This window comes from Balaenoptera physalus (genome assembly GCF_965194825.1).
Source record: "Balaenoptera physalus genome assembly, chromosome: 1".
Classification (NCBI taxonomy): domain Eukaryota; kingdom Metazoa; phylum Chordata; class Mammalia; order Artiodactyla; family Balaenopteridae; genus Balaenoptera; species Balaenoptera physalus.
Genome location: NC_138882.1, coordinates 146133231 through 146154290, shown reverse-complemented (window position 1 = coordinate 146154290; position 21060 = coordinate 146133231). Strand labels below are relative to the sequence as shown.

At 41.4% G+C, this 21060-nt stretch overlaps 1 protein-coding gene and 1 long non-coding RNA gene across 5 annotated transcripts in view; one reads left to right on the top strand and one right to left on the bottom strand.

Annotated features, from left to right (window-relative positions):
- The window catches only part of LOC309641077, a 49225-nt gene extending 39361 nt beyond the window's left edge, over positions 1–9864 (top strand). For all 3 annotated transcript variants that reach the window (XR_014252504.1, XR_014252505.1, XR_014252506.1), the window contains one exon: positions 5091–9864. This is a non-coding gene — a long non-coding RNA (uncharacterized lncRNA). The remainder of the gene's footprint in view (positions 1–5090) is intronic.
- Positions 1–21060, bottom strand: part of LOC309640986 (uncharacterized protein) — a 239909-nt gene that overhangs the window by 65515 nt on the left and 153334 nt on the right. The window lies entirely within an intron of this gene.

The window sequence follows — 21060 nt, the reverse complement described above, 5'->3', positions numbered from 1 at the left end:
TTTTCGGCTGAGAGAGCCAGCCGTGCAAGAATCAGGAGGAAGAGCAGTCCCAACCCTGAGACCAACAAGCACAAATGTGCTGAGGTGGCAACAAATGTGGCCTGTGTGAGGAGAAGGAAGGTCTGTGGGGCTAGAGTCAAGGGGGAGGGAAGGGACACAGGAAATAAGATTGCAGGGATAAAAACAAAAACCAAACAAATAATACATAAAAATAAATAATAAAAACATTAAAAGTAAAACTTTTTAATTTTTTAAAATTTTAAAAATAATTAAAAATTTAAAAAATAATGCCATTTGCAGCCACATGGATAGACCTAGAGATTATCATACTAAGTGAAGTAAATCAGAAATATCATACTAAGTGAAGTAAATCAGAAAAAGACAAATATCATATATCACTTATACGTGGAATCTAAAGAAATTATACAAATGAATTTATTTACAAAACAGAAACAGACTCATAGACATAGAAAACAAACTTATGGTTACCAAAGGGGAAGGGGGGGAGGGATAAATTAGGAGTTTGGGATTAGCAGATACAGACTACTGTATACAAAATAGATAAACGACAAAGTCCTACTGTTTAGCACAGGAAATTATATTCAATACCTTGTAATAACCTATAAAGGAAAAGAATCTGAAAAAGAATATGAATACATATGTATAACTGAAATCACTTTGCTGTACACCTGAAGCTAACATAACATTGTAAATCAACTGTACTTCAATAAAAAAATTTAAAAAAAAGATTGCAGAGAAAGGCAGGGCCTTATCACTGGTGTAATGGGCCCCCAATTTCCTCACTCACACCCCCCCTTCTGATGGTCTGCCCACCTTGAGAGTGTCCTGAGGGCCACTGTCACACACACTGAGCCCACTCTACAGGTGCGACCTCAAATGTCCTCACAGTGTCAAGGCTGTGTGTCTCTGTGCTGACAGCTGTGGTGTCACCCACCTGGCCCATGGGTTCTCTGGCATAAAGGGCCCAGGGCCTGTGGCAGAGGGAAGCATTGTTCTGAAGCTTTGTATATTTCACTCTATGGCTAGAAAAAGAAAAAGAGACTTTTCCCTCAAGTTTTTATTTGTAAAATTTGAAATTTACAGAAAAGATACAAGAATAATACAACGAGGATATGCTGCCCTTTCAGTAGCCCCACCAAGTGTTCATATTTGGCAACATTTACTTTCTCTCTCCCTCTCCCTCCCTCTCTCTCTCTCTTTTCTACTCTCTCTCCCTCTCTCCTATGTGTTTATCCATTTTAAATTTTTTGCTGAACCATTTGAATATTAGTTGTAGACATCATGACAGTTTGCCCCCAAACACCTCAACATGGATCTCTTAAGAACAAGGAAATGGGAATATTCTCCTACATAACCATAATTTTCACACTCAGGAAACTTATATGATACAATACCATTATATAATATAAAGTCATAATATAATATAATATAATAATAATATAATATAATATAACATAGTATAATATAATATACAGTCATATCCAGGATCCAATCAAGGATCACAAATGTTAATTATCATGTTTTGTTAGAATCTCCTTTTATCTAAAATAATTCCCTAGTTTTTGTTTTTATTTTGGGGTTTTTTTTTAGACTTTTATGCTAGTGAAAAATCTGAAGCATCTACGCCAGTTGTGCAGAATGTCCCTCGGTTTGGATTTGTCTGATTATTTCTTCTTAAATAGTTTCAGGTTGATCAGTTTTGTCATGAATACTGTATAGACGATGTTGAATCCTTCTCAGTGCCTCACATCAGGGGCCACAGGATGTCCCATCGTTGGTGACATTCTCTTTGATCATCTGGCCAAGTGGTGTCCACCCAACCTCTCCACTGTGGAGACAGCTTTGTAGTTGATAAGTAACCTATAGAGTGGTGCGTTCAGACTGTGACTATGCCGGTCCCCATTTTTTCACTCAATGGTTTTAACGTCCAGTGATGATTCTTATTTGAATCCAATATTATGGTGGTTGAAAAATGGTGATTTTCAATGTTTAGCTTTCCTGTTACATTTCTTAAATGATGTGCTTTAGTGAGGAAGAGCTTTCCTCACCACCCACCTCCAGGACTTATCCACTCCTGATATTCTTGGTGCTTGGGTTACGCTGTCCGAGATTTGAATTCCATTCAAATTGAAAGTCCAACTAGCCTAACTTAGGAGAAGGTGATGCAACTTAAATCACAGTTCCACTAAGGCTGGGAGAGGGGTCATTCCTCAAAGAAAACTTGATGTGCAACCATTAAAAGTGGGAAAAATGGAAGCCAGACAGGCAAAAGCAACAGCTACTCATTATGGCAAGGAGTTAATATTGATAGGACTTCTTCCCATTGCTGCCTGACATATCCTAGTACCCAAAATAGCACTGGCTTAAAAACAATAGAAAGAAATCCTAGGTCAACACATCAGGAAGCTATTCAGGAATGGTTAGGGCTCATAGTGGCCCAGACTCCTTCTATCCTATGCTTCAGTGGGTGTGGCCTTCATTCCCATGGTTACCTCTTGGTCCCCAATAGCTCCTCTAGCTTAAGTTTTCAGCACTATATTTCAACCAGAGGCACGACAAAAGTAGAAGAAAGTCATATTTCTACCCTTTAGGAATATTTTCTGGAAGTTGGACATGCCATTTCCGCTGGCATTCTACTAGGCTGAGTTCACTCATATGGCTATGCCTTGCTACAGTGAAAACAGAGGAAGTGTGGTCTTGGGTCCAGACAGTCATTTGCCCAGCAAAGAACTGGGGATTCTATTACAATAGAGGAAGGAGAAAACCAAACTGAAAAACAATTAGCCCTTCGAAAGACCCCACAAGGTACATGCTCATTCTAAAGGGGAGAAAAAACACAGCTCAGGGAAATTGAACAACCCGGTAAAGGTTGCACAGACAGTAGTGTCTGTTTGCTGCCAACAACACTGTGCTAAAGTCATTCTGATTTTATCTCATTTGATCCACTTTCTAACTCTGTATATCAGTATAGATTTGTTAGATTGCTTTCTTGGTGGAGTGAGTTACAGCCTCATGACATAATGACTCTAGTGACAGCAGGTCTTTCTTAGAAATGTGCTGTTCATTCCTGGCCAATGTTCCCTAGACGACCAGTGCAAACAGCTGAAACCCTGATACGTATGTGGCAATGACAAGAGATGCAGATGGAAAATAGAATGGCAGTGGGTATGTGTTGGAAAATACCCCAGCCTGGGAGCCTAGATACCAAGTTTCCAGCCCCAGCTCAGTCACTCATTAATTGTGTGATCCTGGTCCGATCATGACCTACTGTGCCTCAGCTTCCCCCTCCACGTGTTCCTTCTAGCTGTGACTCTCTCTTATTTTAGGTCGTATCTGTTTGCATGATGACTCAAACTGGGATCTGGATTCTAAAATTTTAAAGCCTCTACTTCCCTATGTGGTGCAATTTTAGAATCTGTTGGATTGCAAGGCCATGCTTGCTAATTGGGTTTGCATTTTGATTTTATAAAATCTCATAGGATTAATGGGAAATGTTCATTAACCAGAAGCTCTTTGAGAGCAGGAACTGTGTTTGATTTTTCTCACGGTTGTATCCCCAGCAACTGTTGAAGTCCCTGGTACATGGTGAGCTCTGCAATACTGAATGACTTATTGACCAACCTAGACAATGTCCTTGCTAGACAGACATATGTGATTAATTATTCCCCTCCCCTGCTCCTTAAGAGCAAGCATGAGCTTCAAGGGAAGGAATAAGGAAACTAGGATTTACACGGCACTTATTTTCAATTTACCTCATTTACTTTTCACAATAACTCTTCAAGAAAGCTCTAATAATCCTCTTTTTATAGATGAGAAATCTGAGATTCAGAAGGATGAAGTGACTTCTTAAAAACGGCATAATTTTTGACAAAAAATGTTCAGAAGTTATACTAAGAAAACTATAAAACACACCTGAAAGACACAAAAGTAGACTTGAACAGCATTTATGCCATTTACTGTCTCTCAAAGCAATTCACAAGGTCATCCCAAATTCAACAGCAGAGAAAATAGACTCCATCTTTTGCTAACAGGAGCAGCAAATAATTTGTGGCCATGATAGTGTATAACAAATATGCACGTGTGAAAAAGAGTGGGGCACATCTCCATGAATGGATATGGAGTGACTTCCAGGAAGAAAAGCAAAGTGCAAAAGCGTATATTTTGTGTAAGAAAGAGGAAGAAATAAGGAAACAGAAATGTATCTTTCTACTTACTTCTACAAAAAGAAATATAGGAATGATAAAGCAGGCAGCAATCAAGTTGGTTACCCACCAGGGCTTGAGGGAGTGAGATGGAAAGGATTAACTCTACGTTTTTGTAGAGTTTTGAGTTTGGAAGCATGTTAATGTTTTCAATATTCAAAAAATAAAATTAAATCCACAAGGAAAAATGTAAATCTGAATACAAATAGAAATAAATGTACCAGTAAGTACTCCAGTTACTGGAGGGAAAAAAAACTGCTATAAAAGACATTGAAAAAATTGGAATACAGACTGTACATAAAATTATTCCATTAAGGTTAAAGTTCCAGAAACTGCACTGAGGTTATATTAAGAAAATATCCTTGTTCCTACGTAGTACACATGAAAGTCCTAAGAGGTGTGATTTATGCAGCATGATATATGTAATCTACTCTCGAGTGGCTCCAAAAATAAATTCATATTATTATATAATATCATAGCATGTCCCAAAAATCTTAGTGCAGTTTTAAGCTGCAGTAACTTTAGAAGTATAAATGCTAAAAACTTACAAGCAGTGGCATTTTAAAGCTTACTTATATTTCTTTTACATTTATTTACTTTTGTGATTTTTGAACACTTTTTGTTGTAAGTTTTTGTTTCAGAACATTTTTGTTTGTTCAACCAGAGGGACTAAAACAACAAATTAGAAGAGAGAGAGAAAACGAGATAGCAAATGTGGCAAAATGTTAAAAATTGGTGGATCTGAGCAAAGAGTTCCCTGTACTATTCTTGTAACTTCTCTGTAAGTTTGAAATTATTTCAAAATTTAAAAAAAAATTTTTTAAGATTATACAGTTGGTAAGTGAGGCATCTATGTTTCATTCCTAGGGTTGTCTGATGTCCAAGCTCAAGTTCATTCTTCTTCATGGCACTGCCTTTCATAGTGAGTAGGAGGGATGGATTCACACTGACCCACCCTCATCCTCTAATCACTGGGACCGAGCAGGACCATGGGCACCACTGGCCAGGACTGGGCAGTCAGCATGCAGCCGTGGAGCAGAGGAGGGGAAAAGCTCCCACCGCCCTTGGCTTTGAAGAACTCACTCTCTAATCCACTGAGCTAACCATCTCCAGACCTTTCCTTGCAGAGAACCGTGTAATAGGCATGTAAAAGTGATGAAGGGGATTGCTTTGGAAACTTGTGTAAATAACTCTTTGGGCAGGAGAAAGATTGCCAACACCTGCTTTTTGTTTTCTGGTATTTATTAGAGCCACCCTGTGAGGGACCTCTAAGCTTCCTGGATCTTATTCATTTATCTGAGTTCATTCTTGGTTCAGGGTCAGCATTGTTGGGGGGTGTAGAAAAAGTTGGCAAGGATCAGAGGAGGGTCACTGATTCTGGGCTTTCAGTAAGTGAATATGGTTCAGAAGTCCCCAAATCAACAGTAATGATCTTCAGGCCAAATCTGATTGTTCATCATGCTTTTCCTAACCCATTACTTCCTACTCTACTCCTCTCACAGTCATTTATTAATTTATCCATCCGTCCACCCATTCACTTACCCAGTAATAATAATTAGTCTCGTATCATGATAGGCATTGTCCTAGATGCTGGGAATACGGTGTTGAATCAGACTGGTCCATGCCCGCAGGAAGAGAAAGGGATGGACGATTTAGTACAGCATGATCAGTGCTGTGACAAATGTAGGTACAGGGTACCTAAGCCAGACATGTGAGGCCAATCCAGAGAAGTCTCTGGAGATTCATCTGGAAAGTGGTAGGAGTGGTGGGTTAGAGGAATAGCGTGAATAAGGGCAGGGGAACCTAAACTTTTGCTGCTTAAAAGTGTGGTCCATTGATCAGCCGAATCAGCATCACCTGGAGCTTACTAGAAATGCAGTCTCTTGGGCCCCACCCTACACCTCCTGAATCAGATGCTGCGTATTAACAAGATCCTCGGGGAAGTCCTATGTACACTGCTATTTGTGAAGCACTAGTCTAAACACCATTCTCAGGGAAATCACCAGTGGTTGCCAGGCATCACACTCCTAGTCCAGAACACCCTGCTCTCAGCCCCAAGTGAGAATGCCCTACCTTGCTTCAAACCCTAACATCCTCAGCTATCTTATGGTTTCTGGGAAATGAGAAGTTCCTCTCCCTGGAAGAGTTGCCATGTCTAGCTTTCTTCTAGCTATAACACCGGCTGTACTTTTGGACCCAATAATTCTACTCTGAGGACATTAGCCCAAGGGAAAAAAAAAATCCAAAAGAAAATAGTCATTTATACTCAGATGTAAGATGTTTACAGCCATGTCATCTTCAATCATAAACAATCAAAAGAGAAACAACCCAAATGCCTAGCAACGGTGCAGGAGTCGAGGGCGGGGAGCTGGGTGTTCCCTAAGCACATGCGGGGGAAGCCGGAGCTGCCTCTGGGGACACGTCAGGATGTCCTGGAACATGTCCTGGCTGAAAAGTCAGGAAACCTGGGTCTACTTTTCCTTCTGCCCCTTTGAATTGGACCCCTTTGGGTAAGCCCATTCCCATCTGAGGTCTTCAGGTTCTTGGGTGATCTTTATTCTGTGACATTCCATCTGTGCTCCTTGGTGCCCTATATCCTCCCAGCGTAAGCCTGCCCTTCCACCCAGAGAGGCGAGGTCAGACCACAACGACCCTGGGAGGGGTGACGTGGAGACAGAGGTATGAGCAGAGCCAACAAAAACTGCAAGGAGATGATAGAGAAAAAGAACATGTACTGAACTCCTAATCTGTGTAGACTCGATAATACTAATAAAAGCTAATGTTTACTCCACGCTTGTTGTTTGCCAGACTGTTTTAAGTGCTATATATGAATTAATTTTCTTAATCCTCACATCAATACTATAAAGTCAGAATGATTATCACCCCCGTTTTCCAGATAAGATTTAGGAATTGCCCCAAGTCACTCTCCTAGATGTGGCAGTGCCAGGAGTTGAACCCATTGTGATCTGTCTCAAGAGCTCACACACTTAACCCCAGACCCAGTGGTGATCCCCAGACCAGCAGCATAACCATCACCTGGCAACGTGTAGGAAAGCAGTACTATCCAGACCCACTGAATCAGAAACTGGGTGCTGGGGCCCAGCAATCTCAGATTTAACAAGCTCCCCACCAACCCAGGTGATTCAGATGCAAGATACATTTCTTGAACCACTGTTCTAGCCACTTGCTGTTTTTAGTATTCATAACAATCCCTAGAAATAGGTATAATGAACACCACTATATCACCGAGGCAACTGAGGCTCCAAAGGGTCACATGCTTATGGTCCAACAGCTAGAAAATAGCAGAGTCAGGATTTGAACACAAACCCACTGATGCCTAAACACCAGCTCTTTCTAGTATACCATGCCCACCTTCAGTCCCTCTGCAAATGTCAGTTTACCTGGAAATAGAGGAGGTGGAGGAAAGGCAGAGGAAGGCAGTGGTTCTAATGGGGGAGGGGGATGCAGGAGGAGGGTGGAGAAAGACGATGCATGTGGGGAAATGAGCCAAACATCCTCTCTTTGGTCACTGTGCCCCTGGGATGGTGGTGGCTGTTTACTTCTGCCTGGTTGGCCAACCCCGTATGTGCCGGGCTGCTGATTTTCCTGGGCTCCACAGCACAGGACCTATTTTTAGCTCAGCCCTGATGGGACATGTTTGCCCAGTGTTGCCAAGTCATAAGAACCATCACACCCTGGTAGCAGGAGGGCTCTGCTTGGCTCACAGACCACACAGGGCTGCCTGGGCATGCACCCAGCCTCCGCCCAGATGCTACTTCCACCTGGGCAAGCCCTAGGTGGGGAGAAAGGGATTCCAGGGGAATCCAGGCCATGGCACATCCTTTCTTTGGTCACAGGAGGCTGTTGCTGATGCAGGTCTCAAAACTCGGAGGCCCAGAGGGGCACTGTGACTTATCCCCAGTCACCCAACCAGTTGGCGGTAGGGTGAGAATCAGAAGCCAGGCTTCCTGACTTCTTTTCCCTCACAATGTAGATGATCTTTGTGTCTTCCAATATGTTTGTGTATTTGTGTCCTATCTGTTTCTGCTAACAACAACAACAAATTATCCCAAGGAATGCCAATGCCCATTATAACAGATGGAGCTTCCCAGGAGGCAGTGTGCAAATAAAGAGAGCAAACCAGCAACCACAGGAGACAATTTTTTATGCACAGCAACAGCAATCCGGAGAAACTGGTCAAGGGAGCAAATATTGTGGCTCCTGGTCACAACTGTAGGTGGTATTTTTATGCTAATTTCCCCCCAAAGTGCTAAAAGTTTCTTCCTCTTTATTATCTAATAGCTCACCACAACTCACTTAAGAAGGAAAAAAGCCAGAGATGCTTTATTATTATTAATCATAAAGATGTTTGCAATGATAATAACTGCTATATTTGCTGTCAGGCTCTCTGTTTTGCATTCATTAGCTCATTTAAGCCTCACAATAACCTCATGAGCCTCATTTTACAAATGGAGACATGAAGACTCAAAAAGTGTTAGTCAGTTGCTCCAGGTCACATAGCTAGTAAGTGTCAGAGCATCAGAGCCAGGCCTGGAGACACCCAAGCATGTCAGCTTCACCATATGGCACATGTGCTCTAGAAAATTGGAGACTGATTGGGAAAGCAGGGGACAAACATGGGAAAGTGCCTTCACATAGCAAACGGGCTATTCTGTAGCATGAGGAATAAGCAAGACCTGTTTCCTAGCCGAATCAGAGCTGTTGGGTGAAAGTTCCCAGGATGCAAATATTATTCATGTACGAAGGGAGCATTGTGCCTCCTCGAGTAAGCAGCCTCAGATGTCGCCCCCAAGTCTGGAGGTGTGCCACTAGGAATCGAAGATGCTGTGTCTAGGACAGAGTAGAAGAGAAGAGTAAACCACCCCCAAGATTCCTCCCAGCTCGGAGATTCTATTGTGCGTGAATACACCAGCCTCTGCAGGGTAGATGCCACACTCAGTACTGCCCCGCTGATGACCCAGCACAGGCCTGCTCAGTCAGTGGTGAGGACACATTTGCTGGGGCATGGTGTTATTGGAGTTGCAACTGACTTCCTCTTCATGGGCCTCAGAATGGACCAACGGGGGGCAACTCTCTCTTGGCCACACTAGCAGGTCTCAACTCTAGCAAATGGTGATCCAGAATAAAGCCCTCATTTCCTAATCTCTCTGGCTCCTAAATATGGGAATGTGGCTAAGGTCTGGTTAATCAGAAGTAAACAGAACTGGAGTGTGCAAATTCCAGGAAGTGTCCTCTTCTGCCACTCTCTTGCCTGAAAAACAGATCTAATGATTCAAGCATGAGCAGCCCTCCTGAATCATGAGGTGGAAGCTGTGAGCTAAGGATGGCAGAGCAGTAAGACAGCAAGAGCCCGGGTTTGACAATCAGGGGACGGCCGCCCTAGGCTTGTGATGCTCACGTGACAGGAGAGAGAAAGAAGCTTTACCATTACTTGAGGGTTTCTCTTACTCCCAGCAGAATCCAATTCTAATTCTTACAGAGTTGAAAAAGTTCAAAATTCAAAAACAACCACATGAAGAAATGATTGTGAAGGTAAATCTTGAAGGGTTATTAGGATATAAATAGTCATGGAAGAGGAGAAAAGAAGACAAAGAAGAGAGGAAGAAAAAGAAGAAGGAGAAGAAGAAGAAGAAGAAGAAGAAGAAGGAGGAGGAGGAGGAGGAGGGGGAGGGGAGGGGGAGGGGAGGGGAGGGGGAGGAGGGGGAGCGGGAGGGGGAGGAGGGGAGGGGGAGGAGGGGGAGGGGGAGGAGGAGAAGAAGAAGAAGAAGGTGAAGGAGAAGGAGAAGAGAAGGAGAAGAAGAAGAAGGAGGAGGAGGAGGAGGAGGAGAAGAAGGGGGAGGAGGAGAAGGAGGGAGGGGAAGAGGAGGAGGGAGGGGAAGAGGAGGAGGAGGAGAAAGAAGGAGGGGAGGAGAAGGAGGAGGGGGAGGAAGAGGAGAAGGAAGAAGAGGGCAACAGCAACAAAAATGACAATGATGATAATGACAGGAATGTGTCCTGTTTACAACCAGGCTACAATATTCCTGATGCCCAATGTGTGAAGAACTCTACGTTCCCACGGCCACCGTCCTAATTCACATGCATGCCACATCTCAGTGAAATTTTGGGTCAGCTTTCTATTTGGCATCTGTCTCCAGTCTCTCCTTGCCTCTTCTCCATCCATTCTGCAGACTGTTGTCCTAGACATCAATATCACTCCCTTGCCCCTAATCCTTCCAGGCTTCCCTTTGCATTTCAGACTAGATAAGAGCTCCTTAGCTTGAAATGTGCCAAAAATCTACCATGCCTGCCTTATACCCCCTCCACACCCCACACCCCTCATTCACCTTCCATTTCAGGAAGAGTAAGTCACTGTTCCTCAAATGTTCCTGTTAAATTCCTGTCCCTGTCTCTTTGCTTGCACTGGCTTGCCCTTTGCCCTCATCTCTGAGTGCTGACACCTCATCTGTCCTTCCAGTCCCTGGTCAAATGCCCCCTTCCACATGAATACTTCTCAACTCTTTCACTCCAGCTGTGATCAATCTCAAAAACTCACGCATTTTCTGCTACACCGGGCTACCTCCTTCAATGTTCACACCAGAGCCTGTCTATGGCAAGAGGACTTGACAAGAGAAGGAAAAAGAGGAGGAGGAAGGGGAGGAGGACAGATGTCTCTCTCTGCCATAATCTGGCCTTTTCTGGCTCTTCATTCCTACAGAGATGTCCTAGGCCAGGTGAATTAAAGGAGACATTCCAAGATTTTTCCACCTCTGAGACTGTATCACTGTGGCCTCCATCTGTAATCTTCCTTCCCACATAAAGACCTTCTTGTTTCTCAAGGCTCTGCTCCAGTTTACTCCTCTATGGAGCCTTCATGATCCTGTCATCTCTCCCTTTTCTGACCACCTCTGATCTCACAGAGCATTCATCATGCTCCTTCCTCCACTTTATGGATCTGAGTTTTTATACTTGCTGGACAGAGCACGGAGCTTTGGAATTAGATTTGTCATTGGACAAGATAGTAACCTTGCTCAGCCTCAGTTTACCTCTCTGTAAAATGGGCATCCTAACACCTACCTCATAGAGTAGTTATGAAGATTAAATAACACAAACTTGTGCTAGAAGCAAGGTTAGCATCACCTGCCCATGAAAACCCAGCCTACAAGTTGAGCGTCGCTGTGATCTCAGTAACACCTGAACAAGATGGGCTTGACTGTGTGGTGGAGGACAAACCCTGAAACTTCCAGAGGCAGAGAGACAAAAGGACCAGGTAACCTCAGGTAAAAGGCTTCTCAAGTGCCCAGTTTAGGCCTTGGGACAGCCTGGGCTTCCTTGTCACCGGGAAGCTTAGGAGAGCAACAAGGAAGTTCTCATTGACCTGGTGAAGCTGGTCCAACAGGAGAAGCTCTGATGGGAGACCTCAGAAGATCTCAAGAGATGTGAGTCAACTGTCCCCCGGTACTCTGTGCTGGCCAGACCACTCTCAGGGAGCTTGGTCCTCTCAGAGACCCACTCTATCAGAGGGATTTGAATAAATGCAAGGTTTCAGAAGAGGGGGGCAGCTGGAGGGTAGGCAAAGATTCCACCCTCATTAAGCTCATTGAAAAATTCATTGAGCTAAGATAAGTCTGAGGAAAGGTAGTTCAGAGAGCTTGGGTCCTATATTCAATGGGCTGTCATAGGGATAGAAAAGAGTGAAGTGGGTCAGATGCAAGAGATGTAGGGCATGGTGAGAATATACTCACAGGCAGCTGAGTACAACTGACTATTACACAGAGTGATATGGGTCCAGATCTTCCAGGTTTTCTAGAGAAGATATAAATCTGGGTTTTCTTGTGAAGTGTTATAATTTTTCCTTTTGGCAATTCATTCAAAAATTGTCATTGCTCTGAACCAACCAACGCTGCAGGCCAAACAAAACACATCTCTAGAAAATGAAAGAGTCCCTGAGCTGACAGTTTGCAATCTTTGGATGAGATGATCCCTAGGGTTGCTTCTAGATTGTACTCTATGGTTATAAAATGGTCCATAAATTTGGGGTAGGTTGACTCAAACAGTGGGTGTTGGCATCATGTGTCTTAGGAAAACATACCCTGTTATGTCTCTTTAGTCCCCACCATTATTGCTCCCATCAGCCAAAGAAGGGTTGAGAGCACACAGGGGCTGGAGTCAGGCAGATCTGGGTTCAAATCCCAGTTCTGCCACTTTGTAGTTCTGTGACCTTGGGCAAGTGATTTAACTTCTGACCTCAGATTCTTCACCTTGAAATAGTAGCTGAATTTGAGTTTACAAGTGTTTTATTTATTAACTTAGTTCTCTAAACAACCCTAAGATGGGCAAAATTACCATTACCTCTATGCCACAGATGAGAAGACTGAGGTAGAGAAAAACTAAGGTCACAGCTAGTAAATAGGAAGCCGAGATGCAAACTCAGACACTCTCTCTCCAGGGTCTGTGCTCTTAGCACTTTATAATACTGGCTTGAATCTGAGAAATGGGGATGGTAGTGGGAGTGGACCCCAGGATTTTTTTGAGAATATAAATGAGGATGTATATAAGATATTTATCCCAGTGCCTGCATATTCTAACAATACAAAAAAAGGCACTTATTAACCTTTTTCAATGTTCATGCTCATGCTCTCTTTCTCCTTGTGTCTGTCTCTGTCTCTCTCTATATATTCTAATTATTAGAGTCAGGATTATTTCAATACCCACCTCCAGAAAAACCCTTTTCTATTTACCTCCACACCATGGCTTATTCCTATTCATTTTCCTGTTCCCTGCAATCCCTCCAGAGTTCTTCCCCAACCTTTTTGTTTAATCCTAGGGATTATTTATCAGGTAAATCTATCATGAGGTAATGTTTTAATAACACATTTCCCATCAGATAGTGGCTATTACGTATTCCCTGTAACCAGCCATGCACTATGGTAAATATTACCCTAAAAAGGAAATTCATGACTCACGAATAACTGAACAGCCACCTGGGAAGCCAGGGAGTTCTCACTTATGAAAATTATTATTGTTTGATTGATTTTTAACCCACCCACTGCCTGAGGGTCCTTTGAGTCATGTTGTACATATGCAGCATGCAAACCAGTGGGGGCTGATTGGCTGGGGATGAAGTCAGGGTTATTTACAATCCTATATTTATAATATCTACCTACAAGGGAAAAATCTCCTCTGTTTTATGCCATTACCTATAATGAGGAATTTGCTGGCAACGCACCCTCGCGAACACTGACAACGGCTCCCGCGCCTCACCTGCCCCAACAGGCCAAGAGATGCTTCCCAGTTCCTTTCCCCCATCCCAGGGCTGAGCTGTATGGAACATTCTCAGGTCTGGCAGTCACTCATGCCTGGTTTGAACCCCGGCACGGTCACTGACTTGCTATGTGATTTCAGGCAAGTGACAAACTCTCTGAGCCTCAGTTTCCCCCCTCAGGGATATTGCCATGAGAATTAAATCAAATAAAGTGGCATACATAGTAAAGTGTTCAAAATATGGCTTTGCTGAGGGGGCATCGAAGAACGTGAGGTTGGAGAAATTCTGCTCCAGGACAATGGTGGCTATATTTTTGAGATCATAATTGGGAAGGGACAAGGCTTCACACACATTTTAGAACCATCAGTCATTTGTTTGCCTTCTATTAGTAAGTCTGGAAACAATGCCTCCTCCATACAACAAGGTTGAAATTCACATTACCTGTCCTTGAGCACTTACTACAGGTCAGGAACTGGGGTGGATAGATGCAGGGTCATTTAGAGATGAATGTCATATCGTCCCTGCCATCACGGAGCTCACGAGTAACCAAGATTCTCTGAGTTAGATGTAGTGTCCAGACCACCTTAATTCCTGGGCCTTGACCCCAGACATTGAATCGTAATCTCTGGAGAAAAAGCCACTGGTCCTGCATTTTCACAAGTCCCTCTGATTGATATTATGTACGCTTGTCGGCAGTTAGCAGCATCCAAGATTTATTGTGTGTTGATTATTCATTCCTTCACTGGACAAATATGTGCTGAGGGTATTTCTGCACCAGGGGCCGGTCTAAGTGCGTTATATGCGCTGTTTCAGCACATCTATACAACAGGTACCGTTAGCCTTATTGCTCTAGCCAGAGAGCTAAGGAAAGTACACACTTTACATGACTGGATGTGTTAGGTGTCATAACAAAGGGACATAGAATGTGCTCTGGAAACCCCCAAAAGGGAGAAACCACATCTAATAAAGAGAGGCAGTGCCAGGAAGCCTCTAAAAAGGGCCAGATCAAATTTCCCTCCAGCAGAGTTTTGGAGTCCTTCAGGGATGGGCAAGGCACTCACTCACAAAAAAAAAAAGGCAATTGCTCCCAGGCTCCCTAGTTACAAGGTGTGGAAATGCAGACGAGCTGTCCCACAGAGAGATTTATACATCAGTAAGCACTTTGTGTGTTTCTCAGACATAATTGATAGCTTAATAATCATATCCATATGCACCAAGAAGGAAGCATGGGGCTTTTCTATTAATGTGAGGTGTTTTTAAAACGAGTTGTCATTCTTCAACTAGTTTGTGTCAGTGACATCTATTTTTCTCTAAGTAAAACTAAGTACAGTCTGTGGTTACAGAGCTATGAATGTGATGCCTATCAGATATACAGGATTAAAAAGAGAGAGAAAGAATAGTCAGTGTTGGCAAGGGTGTGGTGAAAAGGACATTCCCAGAAACTGCTGAAGTTGATGGGAGTGTAAATCGCGTTACACCCTTTCTGAGGGTTATTTGGCAGTATGTGTTAAGAACTTGAAGGAATATTCATACCTTTCAACTGTATCATTCCCACTCTGGGAAACTCTCCTCATGAAAAAAGCAAAGGCTTGGAAATACATTTATCAATCATTATGCTGTCCCTCACAGTGTGATTTTTTTTTTTTTTAAGGGCATTAAATCAGAAAGAGTTGAAACATTCCACCACAGAGATTGGTTAGGTAAATAACCACAAGTTCCCATAATAGAGGTGAAATACAACGTAAGCCCCATCGGGGTAGGGATCTCGTCTCCTTTGTTCATGCTGTATCTTCAGCACCTATCACAGTGCCTGGCACATAGTAGACACTCAGCAAATCTTTGTTGAATGAGTATAACACCGTAGTCAGGCAGGTGGACCTCCTGGCCCTCACTCTCCTCATCTGCAAAATGAGGGTGAACATAGAATGTTTTCCATAGGACTCTACTGAGGATTGAAGGCCATAATGAACACGTAAGGTGGCATTAACATAGAAGCACAAAATAAATGCTGTCTGCTGTGATTATCCACGGGAGTTCATAAGGGAGTATCCTCATGGTTAGTAAACACCAACATCCCAGCTAAATTCAGTGAGACACAACAGTTGCAATAGGAAAGTACAAACACAGTATTTATATTTAAAAGATGAGAAGGAAGCTTACTAAGTTCAGTGATATCTGAACCACGGAAACACCATAATTTTCATGAGCAAAGGAACAATGTGCCCCTGAAAGACTTGTGATGAAAGACAGAGTTTAATACATCCATGCCTCACTCTCTGCATTCACAGCCCCTGAAGGGATCAAAGCAACTCGGCAGGATCTGGGGGCCGGGGCCGGGGAGCGGGGGGCAGCGGGGGAGAGAATCATGCTGTAATCAATTATCAAAATGGCAAACACAGGGCTTTGAAAACTTTATTCACATCAAGCCACATGTTCGATGTTGAGATTTGATCTTTGTCTGCGTGCTGATAAGAGGCCCCCCAAATGAAATTTAGTTCTTGGCATACTTCTAGAATTGGTAGAGAACATCTGGGAACCTCAGGGAAAGTTCTGTCATTTGCTATTTCAAGGTTTTCCCGAAGCGCTTCTTGGCTCTAGACAAAGCACATGCCCAGACGGCTTTTCCAGAACTTTGTCTAACAACTTCAGTTAGATCTCGCCAATCTAAAAATCCTATTGGGTAATTCATGTTTTCAGAGCTTGCCATAAAACCTCCTGGTGGCATGGGAAGCCCACAATAATCTGTGGTTAAGAGCAGTGATAATTGTTTGGAGTGTCTTCGTGCTTTAAAGGAGCTACAGACAGAGTTCATATTATGGAATTTTAAGATGTTTCCCAGGCCACCAGCCTTAAATACCATCTGGGAACCCAGAGGAAAGCCAATGACACAAAAGCATTTTCGTGGTTCCACCTCCACCTCCACTGAACTGTTGGTCCAAAGGTGGGCTGTGGAGAGGGAAAATGGGTGAGAAACCAGTCTTGTATGTACAATTCAAGTATCAACTACTGAAATCAAGCGTGAGAGACCCCTGACTGAAAGCATATTTATTGAGAGACATGTTGAGAACATTCATTAATCACAAAACAAGGGGAATTTTTTTTTTTTGTTTTAAACTGCCTAAAAAAATCAAAGCAGAGAGGTTTGGCGAGGTGGTGTGCTGGTTAAAATTCAGATTCCCAGGTTCCAGGCCAAGAAATTCTTACTTGGTGGATCTGCATGCACACTGTTATCTGCATTTTTAATAATCATACCAGGTGAAAAACACTAATCTAGGAAAACTTCAGTTTAGGAAATAAATCCTATTTTGCTTGAGAAATTACTTTAATTGGCTTTTTGGACTCTGCAAATGTAGGTGCCAGGGCTCATCTTGATGGAGAGGTTAAAAAAAGACAGGACTTACATTTTTAAAAATTTTACAACATAGTAGAAGTTGGGGGTTTCCCACTGTCAGCCCCTGTCAGAGTCTAAGTGCTTGAACTTGAGAGAGAATGGAACATGGCCAGCCCCATGGAAGGAGGGGCTGAGTCACTGCCTTCAAGGGGCGGATGATGAATTCCACCAACATGCTGTCTGACATTTAGCTTTCCTTGTCTCCTTTCTTGTGATGTGACTTCCTTACTTCATCACCAAACCTGTAGTAAAATGCTGTATACAAAATGGCTCTGTGTTGGTAGTGCACCGGGGGCTGAGGAGAGAGGAGCATGCCGGGGTTTTCCGGGGAAATAACTAGAGAGAACTGGAACAGCCAGGAGGAGCAGGGGTGTGAGAGTGAAAAGTGGGTGAGAATCGAGGTGGAGGGAAATTCATAGAACAAAGAAGGAGGGGTTCACGGGGCAATCTGCAGACACTTGAGGGACCTTCCCTCTGGAACCTTTGAGAAGACTGCTGGAAGCCCAGGGTTTGTGGAATATCATTTACATACAATAAAATACTCCCATGGTACATGTACGATTTAATCAGTTTTGACAAATGTATATACCCACGTAATCATCATCACGGTCAAGATCTCCACCACCATCACCTAAAAAGTTTCCTTCTTCCCATCTTATCAATCAATCACCACACACCCCTGGTCATAAAAAATGGTCAAACAAGTTTTTGTCACTGTAGATTAGGTTTGTCTCTTCTAGAATTTCATATAAATGGAATTATACAGTATACACACTTTTGTATAGGATGATATTTGAGGTTCCTCCATGTGGTGGCATTTTTTCAGTAGACTGGTTGGTGGCTTGATTTGATGAGCAGTGACTCATTGTATGGATAAACCAAAATGTGTTGATTCATTCACCTGTTGGTGGTCATCTGGGTTGTTACCAGTTTGGGGATAGTATCAACAAATCTGTTACGACCATTTGTGTACAAGTCTTTGTGTGAACATATGTTTTCATTTCTCTTATGTAAATAACTTGAAGTAGAATTGCTATGGTGTAGGGTAGTTATATAGGTATCTGTTTAACTTTATAAGAAAATGCCTTTTTCCTAGAGTGGTTGTACTGGTCTTGTTACCACCAGCAACACAGAAAAATTTTAGTTAATCCACATCCTCTTCAATACTTGATATTGCAGTCTAAGTTTTGCCATTTTAATGACAGTTTCCTGGTGTCTCACTGTGATTTTAATTGACATTTCCCTAATGACTAATAATATTGAGTATCTTCTCATGCTTATTGGCCATTTCTATATCTTCTTTTGGAAAGTATCTGTTCTAGGATTTTGCTCACTTAAAAAAAATATTTTTTGTCTTCTTATGTTTTAAGAGTTCTTTATATATGCTAGATATTTGTCCTTTGTCAGAATTATCTACGACAAATATTTTTCCCAGTCTATGGGGTACCTTATTATTCTTTTGATGGTGTCTTTGGAATAGCAGTTTTAATTTTTCATGAAGTCTAATTTATCTAATTGTTTTTATACTGTTTGTGTCCTATTGAAGAAATATTTGCCAACATAAAGGTTGCAAATATTTTCTCAATGTTTTCTTCTGGAAATTTGTAGTTTTAGCCTTTACATTTAGATCTATGATCCATTTTAAATTTTTTTGGTGTTGGGATTTAAGTTACTAGGTTAATGGTCTTGTTCCTGATCTTAGAATGAAAGTATTCTGTCTTTCACCTTTACGTATGTTAGCTGTAAGATTTCCACAGATGCTCTTTTTTAAAATTTTTATTGGAGTATAGTTGATTTACAATCATAGATGCTCTTTATCAAGTGATTGGGGAAGTTCCCTTCTATTCTCAAGAGGTGTTTTCTTTCATTATTAAAAACATAATGAATAAATATAAATTTTTTAAAATGCTTTTTCGGCACCCATTAAACTTTTCTTTTTTCCTATTAATATGTTAAATTATATTAACCAATTCTTAAGTGTTAAACCAAACCTGTATTCCTGGAATAAACCCCATTTGGATGTGGTATATTACCCTTTTTAAATATATTCCTGGATTTTATTTGCTACTTTTTAAAAGGATTTTTACACCAATCTCATGAAGGATATTAGTTTTTTTTTTCTTATAAAGTCTTTGGTTTTGATTGCAAGATAAGGTTAGCCTTATAAAATGAGTTGTGAAGTGTTTCCTCCTCCATTCTTTTCTGAAACAATTTAAGTAGGATTGGTATTATTTCTCTCTTAAATGTTTGATATAATTTACCTTGGAAGCCTTTATTTTTATCCATGGAAATGTTTTAATAACAATTTCAAATTCTTTAGTTCATTTAGGGCAATACAAGTTTTCCGTTTCTTCTGCTACCTGTTTTGGCAATTTGAATATTTTAGAAATTTGTGCATTTCATTTAAATTGTTGAATTTTTGGTATAAGATTGCTTATAATTTACCTTATTGTTCTTTAAATTTCTGTAGGACTTGTAATGATGTCCCCTCATTTATTCCTGTTACTGATCATTTAGGCCTTCTTCCTCTACTACTTGATGAGTCTACTGGAGATTTATCCCCTTATTTATGTTTTTAAAAAAACAGCTTTTAGGTCAACTAATCTATGACAAAGGAGGCAAAGATATACAATGGAGAAAAGACAGTCTCTTCAATAAGTGCTGCTGGGAAAACTGGACAGCTACATGTAAAAGAATGAAATTAGAACACTCCCTAACACCATACACAAAAATAAACTCAAAATGGATTCGAGACCTAAATGTAAGACTGGACACTATAAAACTCTTAGAGGAAAACATAGGAAGAACACTCTTTGACATAAATCACAGCAAGATCTTTTTTGATCCACCTCCTAGAGTAATGGAAATAAAAACAAAAATAAACAAATGGGACCTAATGAAACTTCAAAGCTTTTGCACAGCAAAGGAAACCATAAAAAAGACAAAAAGACAACCCTCAGAATGGGAGAAAATATTTGCAAACGAATCAAAGGACAAAGGATTAATCTCCAAAATATATAAACAGCTCATTCAGCTCAATATTAAAGAAACAAACAACCCAATTCAAAAATGGGCAGAAGACCTAAAAAGACATTTCTCCAAAGAAGACATACAGATGGCCAAGAAGCACATGAAAAGCTGCTCAACATCACTAATTATTAGAGAAATGCAAATCAAAACTACAATGAGGTATCACCTCACACCAGTTAGAATGGGCATCATCAGAAAATCTACAAACAACAAATGCTGGAGAGGGTGTGGAGAAAAGGGAACCCTCTTACACTGTTGGTGGCAATGTAAATTGATACAGCCACTATGGAGAACAGTATGGAGGTTCCTTAAAAAACTAAAAATAGATTTACTATATGATCCAGCAATCCCACTACTGGGCGTATACCCTGAGAAAACCATAATTCAAAAAGACACATGCACCCCAATGTTCATTGCAGCACTATTTACAATAGCCAGGTCATGGAAGCAACCTAAATGCCCATCGACAGACGAATGGATAAAGAAGTCATGGTACATATATACAATGGAATATTACTCAGCCATAAAAAGGAACGAAATTGAGTCATTTGTTGAGACGTGGATGGATCTAGAGACTGTCATACAGAGTGAAGTAAGTCAGAAAGAGAAAAACAAATATCGTATATTAACGCATGTATGTGGAACCTAGAAAAATGGTACAGATGAGCCGGTTTGCAGGGCAGAAGTTGAGACACAGATGTAGAGAACAAACATATGGACACCAAGGGGGAAAACTGCGGTGGGGTGGGGATGGTGGTGTGCTGAATTGGGCGATTGGGATTGACATGTATACACTGATGTGTATAAAATTGATGACTAATAAGAACCTGCAGTATAAAAAAACAAACAAACAAAACAACTAATACGAAACTTTCATTGGGTTATTTGTATGGAAATATGTTAATATAAATGTTTCAGACATTACATGAAATTTCTAAAAATCTTATATGTTCTGGTATAATGTTATAAGTCATAATTCTAGTTATTACTTTAAAATGTATATCTCAGAAATAACTAAATTTCCTTGTCAATTGCATTATTATGAACTTTCATCAAATCTTTAACCATGGTCATTTTTAAGTCTTTTGTCATTTACAGACAGTTCTGGGTGTACACTGATGCTTTTGCTATAAAAGGTTTTCATCTTCAAGGAA